Source organism: Eurosta solidaginis, chromosome 2 (genome assembly GCF_040869045.1).
Source record: "Eurosta solidaginis isolate ZX-2024a chromosome 2, ASM4086904v1, whole genome shotgun sequence".
NCBI classification, from domain to species: Eukaryota; Metazoa; Arthropoda; class Insecta; order Diptera; family Tephritidae; genus Eurosta; species Eurosta solidaginis.
Window position 1 is genome coordinate 112,781,057 of NC_090320.1, and position 22,080 is coordinate 112,803,136.

The 22,080-nt window shown below is 41.5% G+C and overlaps 1 pseudogene; it reads left to right on the forward strand.

Moving 5' to 3' along the window:
- Positions 1 to 4,188: 4,188 nt before the first annotated feature.
- LOC137241607 (palmitoyltransferase ZDHHC15B-like) lies at positions 4,189 to 5,051 on the forward strand (annotated as a pseudogene).
- Positions 5,052 to 22,080: the final 17,029 nt, after the last annotated feature.

Below are 22,080 nucleotides of genomic sequence, written 5' to 3' on the forward strand. Positions count from 1 at the left end.
ATAGAAAATAAGTAAAATTTTGGACAATGGGCGTGGCACCGCCCACTTTTAAAAGAAGATAATTTAGAAGTTTTGCAAGCTGTAATTTGGCAGTCGTTGAAGATATCGTGATGAAATTTGGCAGGAACTTTACTTGTGTTACTGTATGCATGCTTAATAAAAACTAGCAAAATCGGTGAACGAACACGCCCACTTTAAAAAAAAAAATTTTTTAAAGTGAAATTTTTACAAAAAATTTAATATCTTTACAGTATATAAGTAAATTATGTCAACATTCAACTCCAGTAATGATATGGTGTCACAAAATACAAAAACAAAAGAAAATTTCAAAATGGGCGTGGCTCCGCCCTTTTTCATTTGATTTGTCTATGATACATTTAATGCCATAAGTCGAACAAATATTTACCAATCCTTGTGAAATTCGGTGGGCGCTTAGATTCTAGGACGATAACTGTTTTCTGCGAAAAAGGGCGAAATCGGTTGAAGCCACGCCCAGTTTTTATACACAGAAGATCGTCTGTACTTCCGTTCGGCCTTTAACACGATAACTTGAGCAAAAATCGATATATCTTTACTAAACTCAGTTCACATAATTATCTTGACACACTTTGTATTGGTATAAAAAATGGCCAAAATCCGACTATGACCACGCCCACTTTTTCGATTTCGAAAATTACGAAAAATGAAAAAAATGCCATAATTCTATACCAAATACGAAAAAAGGGATGAAACATGGTAATTGCATTGGTTTATTGACGCAAAATATAACTTTAGAAAAAAACTTTGTTAAATGGGTGTGACACCTACCATATTAAGTAGAAGAAAATGAAAAAGTTCTGCAGGGCGAAATAGAAAGCCCTTGGAATCATGGCAGGAATACTGTTCGTGGTTGAACAAATGCGTGGTGGCAACGGCGCGCACCCACGTATTTGTTAAAGATTAGGTTAAGGCGGAAAAAATAAGAAAATAAAAACACCAAAAAGGGTTTCGTATTAATACAAGAGAATTCACAGTGTTTTTTATTCAATATGTATAAATACAACAAGTGTTAAGGAAATTTATTAACAGATGTTGTGAAAATGAAAATGGTAAAGATATTTGCGGAAATTATTTTATGAATTTGACAACTTACGTGAACGGGCGATTACGTGTTCCTTTGCTGGCTGCTGGATCAAAAGAGGACGAGCCTCTTTGCGACATGAGCCGATGAACCCGAGATACAGCTCCTTCGTTGGGTTTCCCGGCAACAAAGTTGCTATACCGCGGGCTCACAGCGGTAAAACTCTAAGATACATGCGTACCACCACTCACACATGCCCGTGTGTATTAGTAATCACAAGCATATGTGGGTGGTAGTAAACGAAGAAAATTATGTTACGAGGGGGGGGGAGATATATTTAGGCCTGTGGCCTAAACATACCGGCCCCCTTGCCGTAAGCAACAAAGAAAACATTAAAAAAAGGGATGCCACGTGATCGCACGTCCAGTAAGGCGCTAATGAAAGAAGGCAGTGCAGATGCGGACTGCAAGCACTGCACGCCAGATGGTTGACCTCACGTTTCGCTCTCCTGTGGAAAAAGAAAAGATGTTATTAAATACACGTACGTGGTTTTAAATCCCGTGCTGTAATTACTTATTTTTGTGAAACAACTCCTATTTTTGGCAGGCTCCTGAGACTACCAGCCCGAATACGGTTGGTTGGGTCAGGAGACCGCCAACTGTTGTTGCTGGCGTTCCGCTCACCATCAGTTCGGCGTATAGATCAGCGCCGAGTGTAATACGAACTGGCGATGAGCGGTAGAACTGCGGATCTGCAAGCCGCATAAATTCGAATGGAACGGCAACCTTTGGATCCACATTGGATGGCGGACTCAACCGATAGTGGCCGTTGACCACGGCGGCTTGGGTAGTGACATGAGTCGTTGACCCGAACTTGCCGCGCAGAATAAGTGTGCATTGCCCTGGTCCTTGGCGCTCTAACTGCAAATCGCGTACCAGCTCTGCATCGACGATGGTGCTGGCGGCGCAGGGATCAATGATGGCACGAACCAGATGTAGGTGCCCACGCGATTCGACGCGTACGATGGCCGTCGGCGCAATGGGCACGAAAGACCGCATGATGGGCGCTGGAGTGGCTGGGAGTAGCCGGCCGGTTCGGAAGCCTTCCGGTGTACCACGCGATAGTGCCTTTTGATCTAGGGCGTCAGAAGTGTATGGCGTTGATTTCTTTCGCCGCTGCTGTCTTCCGCGTTTTGATGACTCGGTCGGGCCTCCTTGGAGTCCGATGTCGCGGTGCCGCCAGTTGTCTCGGTCATTTCGACGTTTATTTGCTCTCGCCGCGCTTCTCTCATGCTGTAACAGCGGCCGGAAACTGCGAATGCCATGGTTGACCGTTGACGGTCTTGTTGTCTCTGTTTTGCCTTTTTCTTCCTCCGCCTTTGCTCTCTCCTCCTCCATTTCTTCTTCTTCCACCTGCTGAGCCCAGGACTTTGTCGGCCCCGTTAGATGGATTGACAACGTGTCATCGGACGGGTTGTCGTCGCCAATGGTTGTTGCATCATCGCGTTCAGAAAGACGCTCATCTAGATGGAGCGTGGTGTGGTGCTTTTGCTGGCACCGTTTGCAGCGATATTTGCTATTGCACTTGTCCACGCGATGAAAGGGCGACAGACAATTCGGACAGTATTTGTGCAGCAGCACGGCCCGCAACCTCTCCTCTGGGGATTTTTTCCTGTATTCGGCACAGAGTCGGAGACTATGGTCCCTGCCGCAGAGCTGGCACGCGACATCGAAACGCTTTGCGCCTCCCTCTGCCTTGGCCAATAAGGTTTGGTAACGGGTCATGATCTGAAAGAATATTGGTATCATTGATCATGCCCAAATTGAGGTTGGCGGAATGTTGTTTGGGTGGCGTAAGCCAAAAAAATATTATCTCATATATTTTCGCAAGAGAAAAAAAAAACCATTTTATTGAAATAAAAATTAAGGGCCATAAGTAAATACGAAGAAAAAGCGGATTTAGCACGCATCCATACGATGTGGCTGGTGCTTTAGCGCCTCTAGTACATCCCTGCAAAAACGCTCTCGTCACTCCACGTCATTTGACTAGTCATCTTACCAGGTCATAGGTTATATTCCTAGTCACACTTGCATGGGCGTGATTAGGTTTTGTGACCAAATTTTGTAGGGATTTTATAATTTACTTTATGTCGGTAGATGTCGCCGAAAGAAGTCCTAAATATTTATTTTTTGGTTTGTGGTGAACTTTGTTTTCACGACAAGTGGCCTGCCACCACACGGAACGGTTCGAAACCTGGCTGAAAAGGTATTACAGAGTTGCACTTCCACCATTCATTATTTTTGACGTGTATTGTCGATAATGTTGAATTAGGCATTTTAAATCTCGACCAAATTAATGATTGGCCGAGATATGTAATACGCGACATGTGTGGCGTGTTGTGCTCGATATGTCGCGCGGCAAGCAACGCCTGACGTGTAGTGCGTGAGATGCTTGCGCATGAGGCCTAACGTTTGTATTGCAATAATAATTGACAGTCATACATTAAATGTAGAGATTTTGACGTTTTCTACAATTTCTCACTTCCTGAATGAAAAAAAAAATGTCATTCATATAAAACACGCGGTGAGAACGGTTTCCGTAGTGTGGTAACAAAAGAAGTTGTAACTGTGGTGAAAGTTTTCGGGAAGAAAACTTTTAATTTCACTTTCGCTGGGAGTATTTCCGTTTTTTGGAGCAGAAAATATTAAATTGAACAAAGCGAGAGTTAGTCGCCGTAAAAGTTATATTCATAATTGACATTTAAGTGTTGGATTGCCATTTTAAAATTGCCCAGAAAACGGAGAAGTTTGGCGTTAGATTCTGCGAGTGCTGCCTCACAAGTTGGTGGAAAAAGGAAGCGGATAATTTTTGTACAAAAAAATGTAATATGTAAGCATTTGAGTTGGGAAAGGGAAAAGGTGTAGTGAATTAAAGTTTATGAATACTGCCTCGCTAATATTTGCTTAAACTTCTTGAAAAGTAAAAGCATCAAGCGATCAGTGGTGTGTAGCGTTTACTTTGGCGATATCTCCAGCGTAGTGTTAATGTGCATTGTTTTTTTTGCGAGTCAAAAATTGCCGATTCCGAAGTGCTTTCCATCTGCTATCTGCAATTTTGGCAACTAGATGAACGCGCTGCCCTTATTGAAGGATTTGCAAGAGTCGTCACGGGGCCAACTTTAGCTCAACATATTTCTTTAAATATTTGAGAAATTTACTTCCATAATTCATGCCAGCCAGAATGGGAAATTATGAAAGCGACGGTAAGAGATCAATACCATGCGCCGGTTGTATGGCGGCTATAAAATGGATACCAGTCATATTCATAGCAGCGGTTATTGCGTGGTCCTACTATGCTTATGTGGTGCAGTTGTTTGCTTTCTATTGAAAACACATTTGAGCAAATTGTTTTTCTCATCTTTTATCCTATAATATGTATACTCTTCTTTTGGTCCTATTGGAATACCATATTTACTCCAGTCGGTACAGTGCCATCGAATTGGCGCATACCCGAAACTGACATATAATATTTTTTCCATGCGGATACACAAGAACAGCAAAAACGAATTTTAGAAAATTTTGCTAAAACGCTGCCAGTTACAAATCGCACGCTAAATGGCTCGGTGCGTTTTGTGAAAAATGTAAAATAATCAAACCAGATCGTGCGCATCATTGCAGCGTTTGTGGCGCTTGTGTACTCAAAATGGATCATCATTGTCCGTGGGTGAATAATTGTGTTAACTTTACTAATTACAAATATTTTGTACTTTTTTTTTTTGGGCTATGCGTTACTTTATTGTTTGTAAGTGGCCTTAACATCGCTGGAATATTTTATACGTTTTTGGCGGGGCGATTTGGATGGTGGCATGGGACGATTTCACATACTGTTCCTGTTCTTTGTATCACTTATGTTTGCTATAAGTTTGGTGAGCCTTTTCGGTTATCATATATACTTGACGCTTATGAATCGCACTACATTGATGCCTCTTTAAATAATTTCTTATCAACAATGATGTGATGCAAATAACGCAAATGTTCTTGGTACATCGTCCAATATTTGGCGCCTATTGTTGGTTTCATGTACATACCTCGCTATAATGCGCACTGTATCACAATAAACACCGTAGTGTTTGCTTAATAGGTGTTGCTTCGGTATACCCTGTAGGATTTTCTTGCAGTTGGACGTCCATTTTCGCAATGGGAAACCTGCCGATTGCAATGCCAATGATACTTCGTCCCTTGCCTTGATTGCAATTTCGATGCTGTGTCCACCGGCGAGTACGTCATCAACGTACATGCAATTTCGCAGTATATCTGCTGCCATTGGATGCGATGCCTCCACGTCATCAGCTAGTTGGTGCAGCGTTCGAATCGCAAGATACGGAGCACAATTAACCCCAAAGGTTACCGTTTTCAATTCATAAATGTTAATTGGGTTTTTGGGGCATTTGCGAAATATGATTCGCTGATATTTTGTTTGGTCTTCATTGACCCATATTTGGCGATACATTTTCTCTATGTCGCTGTTAAATACGTATTTGAACAGCCGCCAACGTAGTATAAGAACTGTCAGGTCGGATTGAAGAATCGGACCTGGATATAAGGCATCATTTAGACTTTTGCCATTAGTGGTAGGACAAGATGCATTAAATACGACTCTGACTTTTGTCGTTGTACTTCCCTCCTTTATAACAGCATGGTGAGGTAGGAAGTAACAGTCATTTGAGTCTGGCGAAATATTGCCTATTTGTTTCATGTGCCCTAAAGTTTCATATTCGGATACAACTCTATTGTATTCCGTTTGAAGGACTGGGTTTTTCGCAAGTCGTGTCTCGTTGCGATAGAATTGAGAGCACGCACTTCTTAATGAGGGGCCTAAGTTAAACTCTTTCCTAAAGGGTAAGGAGACTACGTATTTGCCATCGTTGTTCCGAACTGTTGTGGATTTGTATAGCTCCTCGCAGTAAGTGTCATCGTTATTGATGCTCCTTTTCTTTGGAATTTCCTCTATCTCCCAAAAAGCCGCCAATTGTTTATCTAAAGTGACCTCATTGAAATATGAAACTAGGGTCTTATTTGTATCAACCGCATCTGTCCGGCCTGTCAAAATCCAGCCGAACACCGTTTCCTGTGCTATTAATGTGTTTAGCACGTCCTTCCTGATACCGCCTAGCATAATTTGGGGGTATATGTCTCCGCCCAGAATTAAGTCGACTGGCTCATTGACAAAGAATCTTTTGTCAGCCAGTACTAAGTCAGGGAATGCTTGCCTAGTCATTGCATTTATTCGGCAAGTTGGAAGATTCCCTGTCAGTTGTGGTAAAACCAGCATGATCGTATTGATCTCGATTAATGGGTCGGTTGGTGACCGCAGTTGTATGTTGCACGCTTCTTTTACTTGTGCAGACATTGTATTATTGATGCCCGAAACTTGGGCATGCAGGTGTTTGGATGGCAGATTAATTCTGCGCTTTAGTTTCTCGGTAATGAATGAACATTCAGATCCCGAGTCTATTAGGGCTCTCGCCGAATAGTCAACACCATTAAAATGAATCTTGACCTGAGCTGTCCCTAGTAATACCCCTTTATTTGTGTTTGCGAAACATGAGTTCACATTATTAATCGGAGCGTTTTCTCTTTCAGCATTGCGTCGTATTTGAGCTTCCCGTGAGGTAGATGCTCCGATCGTGTCGGAAGTATTTGTTGGTTTTGGCTGATTCGAAATATGAAGCAGCGTATGATGTCTTAAATGACATGTGGTACAGTTCATTTGGCTGGTGCACCTTGTCACCGAATGGCCAGCAGAAAGGCAGTTTATACACCCACGGCTGCTCTTCATTTGTTCAAACCGTTTATTGGGTGTTAAACGTAAGAACTTTTCACACTTTGAAATTCGATGTGCAGGACTTTTGCACATCTTACACGTAGGTTTGGCTGTTGTTGCACTTGCCTGGTAGGACCCTAATCGTTTCGACGATGTATCTGCCGAGGAACGAGAAGCATGTGGCTTAGAGGGTTTTGAAACCGTATCCCCTCTTATATCTACGACAGTTTCCAACGTTTGGAATCTGCTGGATAAGAATTTATCCATATCTGCCCATTTTGAAATTTCTGTTTTATTTTCTATGGTTTGTTCCCATAGAGCCAGTGTGGTTTCTGGCAGTTTTGTGGAGCACAAATACGTTAGAATTGCATCCCAGTTTGATATGTCAATCTTGTGACATTGAAGCGCTGAGATACAATTGTTTATTTCACGTTGCAGTTTTTTAATGGAGCTACCGCATTCGCTCTCAACTGCTTTTAAACTAAAAAGAATTTTTAATTGGGCATTGACCAAGATACGTTTGTTTTCGTATCGGTCACATAAATTTTTCCACGCTGTATCGAAACCGTCTGTTGTTAAGGAACACCGTTCCACTATCTCTTTGGCCTCCCCTTGAGTTTTTTGCCTTAAATAGTATAGTTTTTGCACTGCATGGAGTTTACTATTATTAATATATATGGCAGTAAACATGTCCCTAAAAGACGGCCATGAAATATAGTCACCTTTGAAAATATCCGTATCACATGCTGGCAGGCGCACATGATATTCCATGTTATCTGAGACATCTACTTTCTTATCTTTCTTTTCAAAATTTTCCAAAAGCTCAGCTATTGCCGCCTGACACTTTAGGAAGCTAAAATAGCACATTTTATGCTTCTTCTTGATAGCCGATAAGTCCTTTGAATCAAGCTCTGATGAACCTAAGAGCTTTTCGTATGTCACCTTCGTAGCTTCCCACAGAGTTTTTAACTCATCCCTTTGGTATATTAGGGAGTGTTTACTGTGTTGTGAAGGTGACATGTCGTTGAAGTCATTTTCATACTCCGTCACTGCATCTGCTTGGCGTGTATAGGTCTCCATTGTGGATAAAAATAAAAACCCAAAAGTTTATACAGAAATTGCCTTTGCAGAGAGTAGTGAGTGAAAATGTCGCCAAAGGACAGAACTTGGAAGTGATAATGTGACAAGTGAAAGGGTTTGGTGTATGCGTATGTATGCACAAATTTACCAATTGATTGTGTAAGCCGATAAGTTATGGCTAACGTGAAAAGGACTGTACAGAGGCTTATGTGCCAAGTGGGATAAGTACAATTTCGTGGTGGCAACGGCGCGCACGCACGTAAATGTTAAGGAATGTGCTAATGCAGCTGTGTTAACAAATTGTGTAAGCCAATAAGTAATGGCTAGTGAAAAAATTGTGTCAGTGAAGATAAAAATATATGAACGCTTGTTATGGACTTTTGGTAATTTAACCAAGGACTGTGAACTTTTGTATCACAAAATTAGATCAGTAAAAACTGATTTGTGTATTGCCGCAAATGAGAATAATAATTCTTCAATAGTTCAAATAATTGTGCAAGGAATAAGGCTATTGGCCACCCAAACAACAACGTCAATATGTGTGTATGAAACTAAGTGCACTTTGTGATAAAGCAACAAACTAAATTGCAAACGTACTGCCGGTGTAAATAGGCGCAAGTGATTTTTATGTGGAAAAATTTGTTTAATTCAATGTGAACAAATGCGTGGTGGCAACGGCGCGCACCCACGTATTTGTTAAAGATTAGGTTAAGGAAAGTAGGATTTTCTTGAGTTTGAAGACACCAGCATGGTAAAAGCACTCGGTATCAGGTGGAACGCCCATTTCGACTACTTTTACTTCACAGCGAAACCCTTTGACAATAACCACGCCGTAACAAAAAGGTCAATACTTTCTGCGATCGCAAAACTTTTCGACCCTCTTGGCTGGCTGGCACCAGTCGTAATTGTAGCCAAAATAATAATGCAAAATATTTGGTTGGAAGGGACAGGCTGGGATGAAGATGTGTCTGAAACTACTCTACATCGGTGGCAATCATTCATGACGGACTACGAAAAGATCAACGATATACGCATACCGCGATGGGTTCACTACACATTGAAGGACAATGTCGAAATACATGGATTCAGCGATGCCTCGGAAAAAGCATATGCCGCCACTGTTTTCCTGAGGGTACAAACAAAGGATCAAGTCTTCACCAACCTGTTGATGGCCAAAACGAGAGTAGCCCCGGTCAAAACCATATCATTGCCACGACTGGAACTCTGCGGCGCAGTCCTACTTGCAGAAATTATAGAGTCGGCCATAGAAAATATGCAACTTTCAAACATTAAAGTAACCCTTTGGACAGATTCGACTATAGTACTGGCATGGATCCGAAAACCACCATGTTCGTGGTCAACGTTCGTGGCACATCGAATAACTAAAATCATCGATAAAGTAGGAGACAAAGTATGGCGGCACGTAGACTCCGCGTCAAATCCTGCAGATTTGGCGAGCAGAGGCCTCTACGCTTCGGACCTAATAAACAATTCTTTGTGGTGGCAGGGACCTTCTTGGTTACAAGAAGACAACGAAAATTGGCCAACACAAGAAGAAGATTACAATACGAATATGGAGGAAAAGAGGGTGAAAGTTCATACAACTTTGGTGAAAAATAACTTTGATATTCTGGATAGGTTTTCCGATTTACCAAGGGCTTTGCGGGTTATATCCTATATTCTTCGGTTTTTCCAGAATACGCACCCAAAAACTAAAGCCTCCTTGAAAAGGGATTCTCATTCGATCGCTCCTGACGAAATAGAAAAAACAACGCGAAGATTGATAACAATATGCCAGAGGCAACATTATCAAGAAGAGTACGCAAACTTGAAGTCAGGAAATCTAATAAATGGGAAGAGTGAGATTCTACCCCTGAACCCATATATAGATGAAGAAGGCATCATTCGAACTGGGGGGCGAACTGGGGCATCGAAAGACATGTCCCATAATGAAAGTCATCCCATTATTCTCCCTTATACTTGCAGGTTATCCAGACTTATCGTCCAATCCTCTCATGAGACCACCCTGCATGGAGGGAACCAGCTGATGCTACGTCATATCCGCACTCAGTACTGGATCCCACGCGTTAAAGTAATGATAAGGTCGGTTATCCACAACTGTAAAGTCTGCACTATTTACAGGAAGCGGACACAAACGCAACTTATGGGGATCCTTCCGAAAGAGCGCACCACCTTTACTAGGGCCTTCACTAACACTGGGGTAGATTTCGCGGGACCATTCGATATAAAATCCTACAGAGGGAGGGGATGTCGAATTTCGAAAGGATACGTCTGCCTGTTTGTCTGCTTTTCGACGAAAGCCATCCATCTAGAAGCGACAAACGACCTTAGTACCGGGTCCTTCCTAGCTGCCTTCGCCAGATTCGTATCCAGACGAGGCTGTCCGAAAAACGTTTACTCCGACAATGGTACTAACTTTGTCGGAGCTTCTCGATCTTTACGATCCGAGTTTAAAGCATTTCTGCGTGAAGCAAGGGACGGAACGTTGACTAAATATAGCCATCACATTATAGAATGGCATTTTATACCGCCAAGCGCTCCTCACATGGGAGGTTTGTGGGAAGCGGGGGTAAAAAGTTTTAAGACCCATTTTAAAAAGATCGCGTCTGATCATAAATATACTCTCGAAGAGTTTACAACCCTCTTATGTCGAATTGAGGCCTGCCTCAACTCGAGACCTCTAAGTCCCTCATCCAACGACGCTTCCGACCTGGAGCCGCTTACTCCAGGCCATTTTCTCGTAGGTGGGCATCTTTTAGCTCCACCTGAACTCGACTGTAGTGAAAACCCTGCCTCCATTGTAAACCGATGGCAAAAGATGAAAGCCCTTCATCAGACCTTTTGCAAAAGATGGAAATCGGAATACCTCACCGAGATCCAGAAACGGTATAAATGGAAACATCCACAATCCAACTTAAAACCCGGGGACCTAGTCGTCATCAAGGAGGATAATCTACAACCGAACGAGTGGAAAATGGGGAGAGTCGTCAACACACACCCAGGTTCCGATAACCGTGTACGTGTTGTTGACGTTCATACAATGAAGGGACAAATTACCCGACCAATCGCGAAACTGGTACTACTTCCGCCCAACGACAACGAAAATGAACTTTAATAGTCCATATTCCTTATTCCCAAGCAACCCAGCTCTCGTTCACCCAGAACGAGGCCAACAAACCAATAACCCAGCTCTCGTTCACCCCGAACGAGGCCAACAAACCAATAACCCAGCTCTCGTCCCCCAGAACGAGGCCAACATACCCTAACGCAGATTCACTATCTGCCGCAGAATCCGCAATCAAATCTCCCATATATGATATCCCATATGAACCAAACTTCGAAATTTAAAAGTATTTTCGAATAAGAAACTAATGTATCGTCGGGAGGAAAATGTACCTTAAATGTGATTATTCTTGAATACTCATTTATGATTCATATTTCGAACGTTTACTGGGTATAACCCAAATTATTTGCAAAAAGGCAGTGGTATGTTGACACTAGCATCTGCCTTTTTATAATTACCGCTGAACATACTTTCAAAAACAGTGGAAGTGCTGGAGGGTATAAATTTCACCTCCAACGAGTTTGGCATTTACCCCTTCATCAATAATAAAACTGCAATCAACTGGTGAGGAAGCTTAAGTTATGCCAATCTTCAATGTTAGATTGGGCTGTATTGCCTAGAAAGCGTAGTACGTGACGTGAAATTTCTGGTTTTCTTTTGTGTTTGAGGGTCGGATTTTATTGTCAATCTAACAAATGACAATGAAAAATTAATTATCTGCAATAATTTACGAAAATAGAAGAACATCATAAATAATAAAGATTTAAGTTTTTGCTGCATTTGCAACAAAGGATAATCGGCTTTGCTTGATTAGGCACAACATCTACATATGAGTAGTTGCATGCAGTTTACTTTGATTGCCCTAATGGTTAAGGAGGAAACGGCTGCTATCCATTTTAACTACTTTTGTAAAAGCGTAATAATTGCTTGGGGTTGCTAACGGAGGTTCGCTTAATGAAGCGAGTGGCTCGGTACCTTTCATTTCAAAAAATTACCCAATCAATGGTGCATAAAGCGCATGCGGTCTCCTTTTTTTACAGGAGAAACTAATATCCGAAGTCAACATCCTTTTTTTCTGGTGTGGGGGATTTTCAACACTGTGAATACATACAAGTGGCGAATGTTTGATAAAAACGTTCACAACAGTAAACAGCCTCGATCACCTCTTCAATCGCTGTTCGAGTACTTAAATCATCTGCTCAATAGCCCTTGTCAAACATTTTGTAGACGATTGGTATATTGCATTAGTTGCATATTTTGACATGTTTGCATAGTTAATCAATTAACTTGATTTTCAAAATGAATATTAATATTTAGTCTGATTTTCTGTATACACATGTAAAAGAAATGCTGAGTTAGAACATAAATGTTCAATTTATGGCACTTCAATTTATGGCAATGGAGGGATAGGAAGATTTTTCACTGGTATGTATTCCCAACGGTTTTAAATTTTTTGTTACATTTACATACATTGATAAAACACTCACCAATCTAATACCGAAACGGGCACCGCATTTTGAAAGCTCACAGCGCTATGAAAGTACAGTGCAACGTGAAGTTGTAAGAAGTCCCAATCCTCTTGAATTGGCTCAATTTACCACCGCCAGTCATGTGCTTTTGTATGACATCATTGATGAGCAATATTTCACCTTGTTTCATGGTCAAGTCATCTTCCGTGTGGAAGCTTAACACCTCCTACGAAATCAAAGGTAAAGTTTGAAATAATTAGAACCAATTCAAAAATTCATACTATAAAAAAAATACATACACGTTAGGCGGAACTTCTTTCGACACCCCATCCTCTACTCGTGTTTCACTTCATCATCATGAGCTAAATATAGAGAACGCGGCCGCTCAAGGGCTAAAGCATATTGTTTGCTCTTTTTGGTAACCTCTTGATCGAAAATATCATCCTCCTTCACTTCAAGTCCAGAAGATAAATCCCATTCAGTTGCGGGCAGAGGTTGTGAAATGACACGTGCCGCAGACGCCACAGCAGGTTTAGCGTGCTTTGTAATGCCACCACCCTCCATAAACAGCTTTCTTCTGGTCAGACGTAAACGTAAAAGAGAAGCTGACATACTACGCAAAAGAATTAAACAAAGAAAAAACCTTCAAAAAAAAAAAAAAACATGTTTCTCGTCCGACGGTCGTATTATTTGCTCCCCATATGCTACAGGTGTACGCCTACTTGGATTCTCTGATAATTGTTCGATTTATCCGCATCACCAAAATTATTCTAGTGCGAATAGGATAGCAAAACCATTATCAGAGCTTCTAACAATGACTGCACATTCAGATACAGTACTAAGTACTAGATCCAGCGGTGTTTTCAATAAAGCGAACCAAATCCAACTGCTAGAGGTAGTCGCGAACCCACCCAAGATGTCTTAATAAATATCAATCGTAGGCAACGAGGAAGCCGAATACCATCAAGCCCATCTAACTCTGCGGTAGTGATGCCCTTTCGTCAGTATGCAGCAACCGGTAGTAGCAGCGCGTCAGGTAGCAGTGGTAGTAGAAGTACTTCAACAACTACTGGCAATAATGGTAATGATCACAATTCCATGCCTGCATTTGTTCCCGATATTTGGGCAGCTGAGGTGGGCACCTACATCTGGTTCGTGCCATCATTGATCCCTGCGCCGCCAGCACCATCGTCGATGCAGAGCTGGTACGCGATTTGCAGTTAGAGCGCCAAGGATCAGGGCAATGCACACTTATTCTGCGCGGCAAGTTCGGGTCAACGACTCATGTCACTACCCAAGCCGCCGTGGTCAACGGCCACTATCGGTTAAGTCCGCCATCCAATGTGGATCCAAAGGTTGCCGTTCCATTCGAATTTATGCGGCTTGCAGATCCGCAGTTCTACCGCTCATCGCCAGTTCGTATTACACTCGGCGCTGATCTATACGCCGAACTGATGGTGAGCGGAACGCCAGCAACAACAGTTGGCGGTCTCCTGACCCAACCAACCGTATTCGGGCTGGTAGTCTCAGGAGCCTGCCAAAAATAGGAGTTGTTTCACAAAAATAAGTAATTACAGCACGGGATTTAAAACCACGTACGTGTATTTAATAACATCTTTTCTTTTTCCACAGGAGAGCGAAACGTGAGGTCAACCATCTGGCGTGCAGTGCTTGCAGTCCGCATCTGCACTGCCTTCTTTCATTAGCGCCTTACTGGACGTGCGATCACGTGGCATCCCTTTTTTTAATGTTTTCTTTGTTGCTTACGGCAAGGGGGCCGGTATGTTTAGGCCACAGGCCTAAATATATCTCCCCCCCCCTCGTAACATAATTTTCTTCGTTTACTACCACCCACATATGCTTGTGATTACTAATACACACGGGCATGTGTGAGTGGTGGTACGCATGTATCTTAGAGTTTTACCGCTGTGAGCCCGCGGTATAGCAACTTTGTTGCCGGGAAACCCAACGAAGGAGCTGTATCTCGGGTTCATCGGCTCATGTCGCAAAGAGGCTCGTCCTCTTTTGATCCAGCAGCCAGCAAAGGAACACGTAATCGCCCGTTCACGTAAGTTGTCAAATTCATAAAATAATTTCCGCAAATATCTTTACCATTTTCATTTTCACAACATCTGTTAATAAATTTCCTTAACACTTGTTGTATTTATACATATTGAATAAAAAACACTGTGAATTCTCTTGTATTAATACGAAACCCTTTTTGGTGTTTTTATTTTCTTATTTTTTCCGCCTTAACCTAATCTTTAACAAATACGTGGGTGCGCGCCGTTGCCACCACGCATTTGTTCATGGTCCTGCGTCGCCGAAAATAAGAGAACCAGATATTTACAATACAGTCCACTCCACTCCTTCACAGAACATCGAAGAAGCAGTAAAATCGTGATATAATCAAAGCGAAACTTCAGCATTAAGTCAAGGAAGCATAGAAAACATTGGTGATAAAGTCAAGAAGCCCGCAATTATTATTCACACAGGAATACATTGTTATCAGCAATTTGCACACAACCACTCCCTTGGTGATACCAGCAAGTTCATATTGGAAACGACAACATCGAAAAATTTGAATCAGTACTCCGGATATTCAATATAACGAAGGTACGTGGTTTTATAAACATTCCGTGCTAGGTAGGGTTTTCCCTTTCATTTGTTAATAAAAATTTCAAAAATAAAATTATAAATCTGTGGAAAGTGTCTCCCATTACTAAAAACCGTGCAAGTGATTTTGTTGTGAAGTGAGATCTTATCTGTGCAAAATAGAAAAAAAAGCGCTTAACGCAGTTAGTTAAAGTTTGTGCATCACGCCTTGTGACTATCCGGAATAATCCCCCACCAGCGGTAAGATTTTCCGGACACAGCTCAAGGTAGCACAACACTGCTCTAAAAGGTTAACATAACCTCAACACCGCTTAGCGCCACCTTTCTAATTTCGCTTTTGCAAGATTTTCATTTTCAAAATATTCACCGAAATAAATTTTGATCTGTTAAGGTTATTTACTTTCAAATGAATAAGAATATTGACAGTTGTCAAACAAAACACAAACCAAAAAATAAATATTTAGGACTTCTTTCGGCGACATCTACCGACATAAAGTAAATTATAAAATCCCTACAAAATTTGGTCACAAAACCTAATCACGCCCATGCAAGTGTGACTAGGAATATAACCTATGACCTGGTAAGATGACTAGTCAAATGACGTGGAGTGACGAGAGCGTTTTTGCAGGGATGTACTAGAGGCGCTAAAGCACCAGCCACATCGTATGGATGCGTGCTAAATCCGCTTTTTCTTCGTATTTACTTATGGCCCTTAATTTTTATTTCAATAAAATGGTTTTTTTTTTCTCTTGCGAAACGGCGAAAGAAATCAACGCCATACACTTCTGACGCCCTAGATCAAAAGGCACTATCGCGTGGTACACCGGAAGGCTTCCGAACCGGCCGGCTACTCCCAGCCACTCCAGCGCCCATCATGCGGTCTTTCGTGCCCATTGCGCCGACGGCCATCGTACGCGTCGAATCGCGTGGGCACGTACATCTGGTTCGTGCCATCATTGATCCCTGCGCCGCCAGCACCATCGTCGATGCAGAGCTGGTACGCGATTTGCAGTTAGAGCGCCAAGGACCAGGGCAATGCACACTTATTCTGCGCGGCAAGTTCGGGTCAACGACTCATGTCACTACCCAAGCCGCCGTGGTCAACGGCCACTATCGGTTGAGTCCGCCATCCAATGTGGATCCAAAGGTTGCCGTTCCATTCGAATTTATGCGGCTTGCAGATCCGCAGTTCTACCGCTCATCGCCAGTTCGTATTACACTCGGCGCTGATCTATACGCCGAACTGATGGTGAGCGGAACGCCAGCAACAACAGTTGGCGGTCTCCTGACCCAACCAACCGTATTCGGGCTGGTAGTCTCAGGAGCCTGCCAAAAATAGGAGTTGTTTCACAAAAATAAGTAATTACAGCACGGGATTTAAAACCACGTACGTGTATTTAATAACATCTTTTCTTTTTCCACAGGAGAGCGAAACGTGAGGTCAACCATCTGGCGTGCAGTGCTTGCAGTCCGCATCTGCACTGCCTTCTTTCATTAGCGCCTTACTGGACGTGCGATCACGTGGCATCCCTTTTTTTAATGTTTTCTTTGTTGCTTACGGCAAGGGGGCCGGTATGTTTAGGCCACAGGCCTAAATATATCTCCCCCCCCCCTCGTAACATAATTTTCTTCGTTTACTACCACCCACATATGCTTGTGATTACTAATACACACGGGCATGTGTGAGTGGAGGTACGCATGTATCTTAGAGTTTTACCGCTGTGAGCCCGCGGTATAGCAACTTTGTTGCCGGGAAACCCAACGAAGGAGCTGTATCTCGGGTTCATCGGCTCATGTCGCAAAGAGGCTCGTCCTCTTTTGATCCAGCAGCCAGCAAAGGAACACGTAATCGCCCGTTCACGTAAGTTGTCAAATTCATAAAATAATTTCCGCAAATATCTTTACCATTTTCATTTTCACAACATCTGTTAATAAATTTCCTTAACACTTGTTGTATTTATACATATTGAATAAAAAACACTGTGAATTCTCTTGTATTAATACGAAACCCTTTTTGGTGTTTTTATTTTCTTATTTTTTCCGCCTTAACCTAATCTTTAACAAATACGTGGGTGCGCGCCGTTGCCACCATCCGGCTCGAAGGACCATGAACAAGTGCGTGGTGGCAACGGCGCGCACCCACGTATTTGTTAAAGATTAGGTTAAGGCGGAAAAAATAAGAAAATAAAAACACCAAAAAGGGTTTCGTATTAATACAAGAGAATTCACAGTGTTTTTTATTCAATATGTATAAATACAACAAGTGTTAAGGAAATTTATTAACAGATGTTGTGAAAATGAAAATGGTAAAGATATTTGCGGAAATTATTTTATGAATTTGACAACTTACGTGAACGGGCGATTACGTGTTCCTTTGCTGGCTGCTGGATCAAAAGAGGACGAGCCTCTTTGCGACATGAGCCGATGAACCCGAGATACAGCTCCTTCGTTGGGTTTCCCGGCAACAAAGTTGCTATACCGCGGGCTCACAGCGGTAAAACTCTAAGATACATGCGTACCACCACTCACACATGCCCGTGTGTATTAGTAATCACAAGCATATGTGGGTGGTAGTAAACGAAGAAAATTATGTTACGAGGGGGGGGGGAGATATATTTAGGCCTGTGGCCTAAACAGTGGTATTACATATATAAATAAATTAGCGGTACCCGACAGATGATGTTCTGGGTCACCCTGGTCCACATTTTGGTCGAAATCTCGAAAACGCCTTCACATACACAACTACCAAAACTCCCTTTTAAAATTCTTATTAATACCTTTAATTGGACACCCATATTGTACAAACATATTATAGAGTTACCCCTGGTCCACCTTTATGGCGATATCTCGAAAAGGCGCCCACCTATAGAACTAAGGCCCACTCCCTTTTAAAATACTCATTAACACCTTTCATTTGATACCCATATCGTAAAAACAAATTCTAGAGTCACCCCTGGTCCACCCTTATATCGATATTTCGAAAAGGCGTCCACCCATAGAACTAAGGCCTACTCCCTTTTAAAATACTCATTAACACCTTTCGTTTGACACCCATATTGTATAAACGCATTCTAGAGTCATCCCTGGTCCACCTTTATGGCGATATCTCGAAAAGGCGTCCACTTATAAAACTAAGGCCCACTTCCTTTTAAAATACTCATTAACACCTTTCATTTGATACCCATATCGTACAAACAAATTCTAGAGTCACCCCTGGTCCACCTTTATGGCGATATCTCGAAAAGGCGTCCACCTATAGAACTAAGGCCCACTCCCTTTTAAAATACTCATTAACACCTTTCATTTGATACCCATATCGTACAAACAAGTTCTAGAGTGACCCCTGGTCCACCTTTATGGCGATATCTCGAAAAGGCGTCCACCTATAGAACTAAGGCCCACTCCCTTTTAAAATACTCATTAACACCTTTCATTTGATACCCATATCGTACAAACAAGTTCTAGAGTGACCCCTGGTCCACCTTTATGGCGATATCTCGAAAAGGCGTCCACCTATAGAACTAAGGCCCACTCCCTTTTAAAATACTCATTAATCACTTTCATTTGATACCCATATCGTACAAATTCTAAAGTCACCCCTGGTCCACCTTTATGGCGCTATCTCGAAAAGGCGTCCACCCATAGAACTAAGGCCCACTCCCTTTTAAAACACTCATTAACACCTTTCGTTTGACACCCATATTGTACAAACGCATTCTAGAGTCACCCCTGGTCCACCTTTATAACGATATCCCGAAAAGGCGTCCACCTATAGAGCTAAGGCCCACTCCCTTTTAAAATACTCTTTAACACCTTTCATTTGATACCCATGTCGTACAAACAAATTCTAGAGTCAACCCTGGTCCACCTTTATGGCGATATCTCGAAAATGCGTCCACCTATAGAACTAAGGAACACTCCCTTTTAAAATACCCATTAACACCTTTCATTTGATACCCATATCGTACAAACAAGTTCTAGAGTGACCCCTGGTCCACCTTTATGGCGATATCTCGAAAAGGCGTCCACCTATAGAACTAAGGCCCAATCCCTTTTAAAATAATCATTAACACCCTTCATTTGATACCCATATCGTACAAACAAATTCTAGAGTCACCCCTGGTCCACCTTTATGGCGACATCTCGAAAAGCCGTCCGCCTGGAGAACTAAGGCCCACTCCCTTTTAAAATACTCATTAACACCTTTCATTTGATACCCATAACATACAAACAAATTCTAGAGTCACCCCTGGTCCACCTTTATGGCGATATCTCGAAAACGCGTCCACCTATAGAACTGAGGCCAACGCGCTTTTAAAAAACGCATTAACACCTTTCTTTTGATACCCATATCGTACAAACAAATTCTAGAGTCACCCCTGGTCCACCTTTATGGCGATATCTCGAAAAGGCGTCCACCTATAGAACTAAGGCCCACGCCCTTTTAAAATATTCATTAACACCTTTCATTTGATACCCATATCGTACAAACAACACATTCCAGGGTTACCCTAGGTTCATTTTCCTACATGGTGATTTTCCCTTATTTTGTCTCCATAGCTCTCAACTGAGTATGTGATGCAGCCTTCCTTACTTGTTTGTTAAATAAATTTAAGTTATTTTATTAGACAAATTTTATTACCTCCGTTTTAATATAAATTTTGAAAATGTTCTATTAGAAAAATTGTTACCTCTGTTTTTGTTATAGTTTGAAAATATTTTGTTAGAAACCTTTTTATTACTTCCGTTTTTGTTAAATAAATTTAAGTTATTTTATTAGAAAAATTTTATTAACTCTGTATTTTTATCAAGTTGAAATTATTTTGTTAGCTATCTTGTTCACTGTACCACCACTTTCTATCACTCTACTCACCGTCGCTGCCAAAATATTAATGACCGAGGCTCCAGCCTCACGGTCGCCATGCGGCGTTCCAAAATGGAACGCTCCTTCATTTTGGGAGGACGTCGCTCCCAAATCGTTGCCGCTTTCAAGGTGCCAATCATTATACTGTTCGAGGGGACCTTCTCCGCCAGAACATCAGTCGTATTTATTATTTCTCAATAAAACGAAAAACTTAAGTGTTTACTTTTGTAGTTTTAATTTGTTCACTGAATTCAACTTTCCACGATGTCGGTCAAAAATGTAATGGCCACTCTTTTTCTTTCTTTGTGTGACGTTCGCTGCAGTTGTACTTGCCATGCGTGTTGCACCTGCGTGCGCCTGTCAAGTACAACTAAAGCCCCAACCACATAGGAAGCTTTATTATATTTTTGCTAATGCTACGGTATACATAAGTATATTTATTTTTAATTTTTTAGTTCAAGTAATTTTAAAATCGCGTTTTTTTAAACTATTATTTATTTTACAGTTTTTAGTTCGATTTACCATCTAGTCTTTTGTGGCCATGTAGTATTACTTACGAATCATTCCGCAATCTCATCATTTCATTTAAAGTTTCACTGTTGCATGGGGTTCTTCCTGTTAACTTATAGCGTTTTCTTTTCTGGCTATAGTGTTACGCTTTTTGTACGCCGCGCAAGGGTTGTTGTTCTATTCCAAAAAACAGGCAACGCCTTTACGGGGTATTTCGTTCTTTTGTGAAAATTGTTGCCTGCTCGCAACGCAAAACCATTACACTTTTACCCTGTATAAAATGGCGGTGTGGCAGTGCAACTCTGTGAAATTCTCAATTCGCTCTTGAATTCCACATATACTCTGTTAATATGAGTGCACAAATCACCTTCCCAGATTGCGCATTCATGAGTTCAAAATTGCTTCGTTCTGCGCATATACGTCACAGTTGACTGTTTGAGCGAATGAAAGAAAGAGCGCAAAAAATAAGAGCTGAAGGAAAATGACGTAAGAATTGCCCATAAAAAAGAGATGATCTAATGTTTACATGCGTAATGCGCAATCTTCTTGTTTGATTTGTGATATGAGTGAATATGGTGAGATGAAATGTTCTTTGTATGCACTATAAATGTTGACAATTTTCTGGGGTAGGAGTAACACTATTAAGGCTTTACCATTTACTTAGGCAACAATTTATTTCAGAAAAGAAAACGCTATTAGAGCAATCAAGTTCTTCAATCCGAATGCCGTCTAAAGATCTTACACGACTAAGTGCTACATAAGCTTGTCCAGCAGCAAACAGTCACGAGCCTAAATAAATGACTGCATGATCGACTGTACAACCTTGCATCTTGTGGACGGTCGAAGCCCAACTCAGGATTAATGGCAACATTCGCCTCTCATGATATAATAACATGTTAATCATATATTTAATTTAATATCATTAAAAGTGTGTTAAAAAGGGCTCCAGTATGCTCTTTCGTAGATGTGCCATGCATCCACTTCTATCATTAATAAAGGAATGCGTTTTTCGGTTCAAATCTATGGCCATTTGGGGTGGTCATAAGTTCAATTGGCCTTATGTCCGTTAACCTTATGTCACCCCACCATCACATTATTGCATTGCCATCGAGCCTTGATAAGTGTGCAAAATTTTAGTCAAACTTATGGCCATTCAAAGGGGTAATGAGGCCAATTGACCTTATGGCCGTTGACCTTATGTCACCACACCATCACATTAATGCATTGTCATCGGTCCTTGATACCTATGCAAAGTTTCAAATTAATCAGACTTCTAGAAACCGGTGAAAATTAAGCTCAAAATTCCGTTACATACATACATAGATAGATACAGGCCAAGCTAATAAAAGCGTATTAAAAAGAAGAGAAATTACAAATTGAAAAATTAAAATTAGAAGGTAAGGAAAGATTGAAGAAGTATGAAATTGATTGTAAGCTTAAGTAGTTTCATTCTTGTATTTTAAGCAAGCAGACGCACTCACTGCTTATTGTCATAGTGAAGCCCATCGAGACAAAGCTTTGCTATGATACCATGATAGCATAGTTGGGAACAATTCATTAGATTTCAATTTCC